Source organism: Scomber japonicus, chromosome 1 (assembly GCF_027409825.1).
Source record: "Scomber japonicus isolate fScoJap1 chromosome 1, fScoJap1.pri, whole genome shotgun sequence".
In the NCBI taxonomy this organism is placed as follows: domain Eukaryota; kingdom Metazoa; phylum Chordata; class Actinopteri; order Scombriformes; family Scombridae; genus Scomber; species Scomber japonicus.
In genome coordinates, this window is record NC_070578.1 from 17720502 (window position 1) to 17726817 (window position 6316).

General features: G+C 40.8%; 1 long non-coding RNA gene across 1 annotated transcript; it reads left to right on the forward strand.

The window, feature by feature from the left end:
* The first annotated feature begins 2016 nt into the window (after positions 1–2016).
* On the forward strand, positions 2017–3620 carry LOC128360234 (uncharacterized). The gene is made up of 5 exons (XR_008321484.1): positions 2017–2046; positions 2248–2387; positions 2935–3034; positions 3259–3323; positions 3484–3620. It is a non-coding gene; the product is annotated as an uncharacterized LOC128360234 (long non-coding RNA).
* The last annotated feature ends 2696 nt before the right edge of the window (positions 3621–6316 follow it).

Sequence of the window (6316 nt, forward strand, 5' to 3'; positions counted from 1 at the left end):
TCTCTTCACGAAAAAATGTTTTAAAAAGTGTTACACATGGCTCATTAGTGACAAAATATGTCTGTTTCAAGAGGTTGTCATAAATCAATACATTTTGTAATCAACATTATTTTAATGAAAAACATGAATATATATTGCAAGACAGATAGAAGACACAGACAGACACACACAGAGAGAGACAGACACACACACACACACAGAGACAGACACAGAGAGAGAGACAGACAGACACACACACACACACACAGAGACAGACACACACACACAGAGACAGACAGACACACAGAGAGAGAGACAGACAGACACACAGAGAGACATACAGACAGACACACACAGATAGACACAGACACACACAGAGACACACAGAGAGAGAGAGACACACACACAGACAGGCACACGCAGAGAGAGACAGACAGACAGAGAGACAGACAGACACACACAGAGAGAGACAGACAGACACACACAGAGACAGACACACACACAATTGTAATTAAAGAATTGTTTTCTACACAGATGGCAGACTGTTCTACACTGGCCCAAACAAACTGTACATGCGGCTGGTGGTTATGTCTGAGGAGGAAAAGAGCGCTGCTCTCAAAGAGTGCCACAACCAGCAAGGCACAGGCAACCACAATGGTGTCAGAGGCACCAGAAACCGTTTGGTGGCAGGATACTACTGGCCCACCATCACGGAGGATGTTACTGACTGGGTAAGGCAAAGTTTGTTATCTGGACGATAGAACTTCCAACTATATTTTTATTTCAAGAAAAACTAACTAACATGAGATATCTATTCAAGTACATTGACCTCTGTTTCAGGTCACGCGCTGTCACCAATGCCAGTTAAATGATCCAATAAAAACAGTGGCACCAGTGCTACACTCCATCAAGGTAGTGTTGAACACCAATATATAATGTTCTTTTCAACATGTGTCAGATGACTCTGTGATAAACTATCGACATTTATATTTGCAGGTGAAAGAAAATTGGAGTGTGCTTGGAATGGATCTAATTGGCCCATTAAAGGAGACTGCACGCAAGAACAAATACATTCTGACAATGACTGATTTATTCAGCAAGTTTGTTGTTGCTGAACCGCTACAGTCAAAGTCAGCTGTGGAGATTTCCGCTGCAGTAACTGCCAAGTTTTACATGTTTGGCATGGTCAGCAAAATCATAACTGACCAGGGGAGGGAGTTTGTGAATGAGGTATGATAAATACAATATTAGATAAACCGTGATCATCTTCATAGCTGCAGATCATTCATGTATTGTTTTTCTATTCAGTCGATGCTTACAGACTTTGTTGTATTGCTCTTGTATACATATTTACAGCTCAACAAAGAGATCTTCACACTGCTAAACATGATGATGTGGTCCTGTTGGCTTCATCAGACCGTGACCTCCTCGGTTCGCAGCCAAGTGTGAAGCGGCCGGGATGGGAATCAGCACCTCCAAATCTGAGTCCATGGTCCTCAAACAGAAAAGGGTGGAGTGCACTCTCCGGGTCGGGGATGAGATCCTGCCCCAAGTGGAGGAGTTCAAGTACCTCGGGGTCTTGTTCACAGTGAGGGAAGGATGGAGCGTGAGATCGACAGGCGGATCGGTGCGGCGTCTGCAGTAATGTGGACTCTGCACAGATCCGTCGTGGTGAAGAGAGAGCTGAGCCGAAAGGCAAAGCTCTGGATTTACCAGTCGGTCTTGGTTCCTACCCTCACCTCTGGTCATGAGCTTTGGGTAGTGACTGAAAGAACAAGATCGCAGGTACAAGCGGCTGAAATGAGCTTCCTCCGTAGGCTGGCTGGGCTCTCCCTTAGAGATAGGGTGAGAAGCTCAGTTATCCGGAGGGAGCTCGGAGTAGACCCGCTGCTCCTCTGTGTTGAGAGGAGCCAGATGAGGAGGCTCGGGCATCTAATCAGGATGCCTCCCGGACGTCCACCGGTAGGAGACCCCGAGGAAGACCCTGGACACGCTGGAGAGACTATGTCTCTCGGCTGGAACGACCTGGAAGCGATGATGAGGACAATCACAGACCTCAATGAAAAGGTAGTGAGGCACAAAGCTCATGTATTGAAGTTGTTGTATTTTTGTGTTTCATGTTATTTACTTTATTTGTGGCTTTGGCCAATAGCTTCTTGCCAACATAGAAAAGGCCCAGGAGAAGCAAAAGAGCTGTTACGTAGCACGCAAAAGGAAGCGCTGCAAAACAGTAGAAATTAACACAGGTGATGACATTCTCCTTTTCAGGCATGGCCTGAAACATATGCATCAAGGCCCCTACAAAGTCCTTGATATGTCAGAAAATGGCGTGGCCACCATCCAAAAGAACACTGGGTCCTTGCAGAAGGTGAATATCAATCGCCTGAGGCCGTACTACAGACAGAAACGTAAGTGTTTTCAGTATACTGCTAAACTGTTGGTGTGGCCATTGTTCCATTCTCCACTCTTGGTAACAACCTGATTTGGTAGTTTGTACTTTGTCTATGGGATCAATGCCCAACTTCAATTTCTTGTCTTACTTCAGATTGACAGTCTAGAGGACTGTCTAGGAGAGAGTGATCAAATCTGAGCTGGACATCTACGCCAAATACAGTAAAGTCATCCTCATCATCCTCCTCAAGTACCTGCCTCCCCATCTACGACACCCTTTCAGTCTCCACTCTCGGTAAGAGCCTGATGTCAGTAGTTTGTACTTTGTCTGTAGGATCAACACAATACTTCACTTATTTCCATCTTCTTGTTGTCTTAATTCAGATTGACAGTCTAAAAGACTAGGAGAGAGTGATCAAGTCTGAGCTGGACATCTATGGCAAACACAATAAAGCCAATTGTGTTACCTGTTCTCGGTAAGAAGCTGATTAGGTAGTTTGTACTTTCTCTGTGGGATCAATGCCTAACTTATCTTATTTTCAATTTCTTGTTGTCTTATTTCAGATTAACAGTCTAAAGGACTGTGTAGGAGAGAGTGATCAAATCTGAGCTGGACATCTACGTCAATTGTGTTTAAATGACATCGTTCCAGTCTCCACTCTCGGTAAGAAGCTGATTTGGTAGTTTGTACTTTGTCTGTGGGATCAATGCCTAACTTCAATTTCTTCAAAAAACTTCTACTACTTCCAACAAATAACAACTACCCAAGTGAGAATGATACAAGAATTAACATTTGAACACAAAGCTTGAAGTAACATTTCACCTTGTATTCAACAACCATTTTTCTAACATTTCTTTTCTTTCAACACTGACGGCATCAATGACAAGAGGTGCAGTTCCAGGGAAGGAAGCTCTTGAGAGGAGAGTGCAGCATCCCAACACAAGACACTGAGGTAAAGTTAACTAGTATGAGGTAGAACTGCTGCTTAATTTGTTTTATTAACTGTAATATCTACTGAGTGTGTGGACACATGTTTAAAAGACAGTGCCATATAGTTTCAAGTTTACTATAATATCTGTTGTACTAATATCTTTATTTTTGTGCAATTTCAGGAAAAGATGAAGATGATCGGGAGACTGCACTGTTGACAATCATCCTTCTGCCTTAAGCACCTACATACCTGTATGCTCCAGATTCAGATTGCTTCAGTCTTTCTCTCTCTCTTTCTCTATCAACCCCAACCGGTCAAGGCAGATGGCCGCCCACCTAGAGCCTGGTTCTGCCTGAGGTTTCTTCCCGTTACGGAGTCGCCAAGTGCTTGCTCATGGGGGGAATGTTGGGTCTCTTTAAATTAAAGAGTACAGTCATAACTTATGTCCATCCATCCATCTTCTTCCGCTTATCCGGGGTCGGGTCGCGGGGGCAGCAGCCTAAGCAGGGAAGCCCAGACTTCCCTCTCCCCAGCCACTTCGTCCAGCTCTTCCCGGGGGATCCCGAGGTGTTCCCACGCCAGCCGAGAGACATAGTCTCTCCAGCGTGTCCTGGGTCTTCCCCGGGGTCTCCTACTGGTGGGACATGCCCTGAACGCCTCACCAGGGAGGCGTCCGGGAGGCATCCTGATTAGATGCCCGAACCACCTCATCTGGAACTTCTTATGTGATTACATAAAATTGTCTTTACTTGAATATATGCACAATCTTTCATATAGCTATGTACATACATGTGTCTTTTGTTTCTTCCATTGTTTATATTAAATTTTTAAAACAGGTTAAAATTCAAGATTTAAATTCTTTGACAATACTGTTTAAGCTCTGTCTTTTGTTTTTCCATCTCTGACATCAATTTGATGGAAACACATTTTTGTATCTTTAGATTAAAATGTTTGGTTCATGTTCAAAATGGAATCCTTTGGTCCTTCAAAGTTATAAACTAAAAGTTAACAAACTTTCAGTATTGGCTTGAGCATTCATTCATTTGAAATGGTCTTGTAATAGTGTGTCAAACAGAGGCATGCATACCACAGTTTAAATATCTGTCTGCATCAAAACAACAGCTGAGGAAGTCCATCAGGTGAGTGGAGGAGCTGTGACAGAACTAGAGAGGGTGGTACCTGTGTCTATAACAAAGTATAAAAGAGTGCACATCACACATCAGATAAATCTTGGCCTCTTTTTTGTTAACAAAACTGTTCCAAAATCAAAGCTCTATGAATGTAAAATGGATGTAATGTAATGTTAAAAACTTCAGTTAGTTTATACCATTCTCAATTGAAAAAATATAAAATATATAATGTTTATAGTACAATATATCTATATATACATATACATATATATAATAAAATAATATGATATAAATATATAAATAAAACAGATTGATACATAAGATAGTGTGTATCTATCTATATATATTTATATATTATATAAAGATATATATACTATCTTAACTATCTATTTTATAGCTATATATAGATATATATTGTGTATATATATACTATCTTATCTATCTATTTTATATATGTATATAATAAAATAATATAATATAAATACGGTATATCAATAAAAATATAGATAGATAAGATAGTGGATAGATAGATATAATTATTATTACTATTACCTCGTATTATTTTATTTCCATGTCTGATTTCCAGATAGTTCAATGATATGTATACTTACTCTTAACCTCTGACAACTATTTATAACCAAACTATTTATATTCATTCATATTTATGTATTTATACTATTGATTTATTTTATTTATATTTATACATGTCTGATTTCCAGATATTTCCATGATATGTATACTTACTCTTAACCTCTGACAACTATTTACAACCAAACTATTTATATTTATTCATATTTATACATTCATACGATTGATTTATTTTATTTATATTTATATGTTTATACAACTGATTTATTTCGCGTATCGCGTTTTGAGTCTGGGGGCGTTTTTTCCAAGCAGAGTTGCCGTACATAACCGTCCAAGATGGTGGACGATCGAGAACGCTACTGCGCATGTCAGACTCACATCGGGTAGGCGACTCACATCGGGTAGTGACAAGGAGTAAAAGAAAAAGAAACGGAAACGGAAACGGATTTCATATTTCACCAGAATGGATACTTGGCGAGCTGTACAGAAAGTCCTGAGTCATAAGATGATCGTTGTGGATAAAGGGAAGACATTGAAGGTATGTAGCATTATAGCTTTTCTTACTTTAGCTGAGTGGCTAGCCGAGCTAATCGCTAATACTATTACGGCTGTGAGCAACCATATAAGTCGTGAGTGGTCTTGAATGAATCAGGGCAATCTAAGCTTTCTAACAATGTATACAACAATATATATGTTTAAGGGTTGGTGTTTAAACAATTCAGAAGAACTTGTCGCTACCTCCCAACCTCCGACCCGTCCCGTAGGCGGAACACAATGCCTTCACGGTGCTTGATTTTACACATTTTTAATTCAGGCCGCCCCTCTGGCCCCTTGTAGCAAGTTTTGGGACAATCCCCCACCCTTCCCATTTTTTACTTTTTCAACACTACCGGCCCTGTCATTTTTTTCAATTTTTGCCCGCTTTGGAAAATCCTTGACAATTTTCACAGAATGCCCTCACGGTGCGTGATTTTACACATTTTTCATTCAGGCCGCCCCTCTGGCCCCTTGTAGCAAGTTTTGGGACAATCCCCCACCCTTCCCATTTTTTACTTTTTCAACACTACCCGCCCTGTCATTTTTTTCAATTTTTGCCCGCTTTGGAAAATCCTTGACAATTTTCACACAATGCCTTCACGGTGCTTGATTTTACACATTTTTCATTCAGGCCGCCCCTCTGGCCCCTTGTAGCAAGTTTTGGGACAATCCCCCACCCTTCCCATTTTTGACTTTTTCGACACTACCGACCCTGTCATTTTTTTCAATTTTTGCCCGCTTTGGAAAATCCTTGACAAT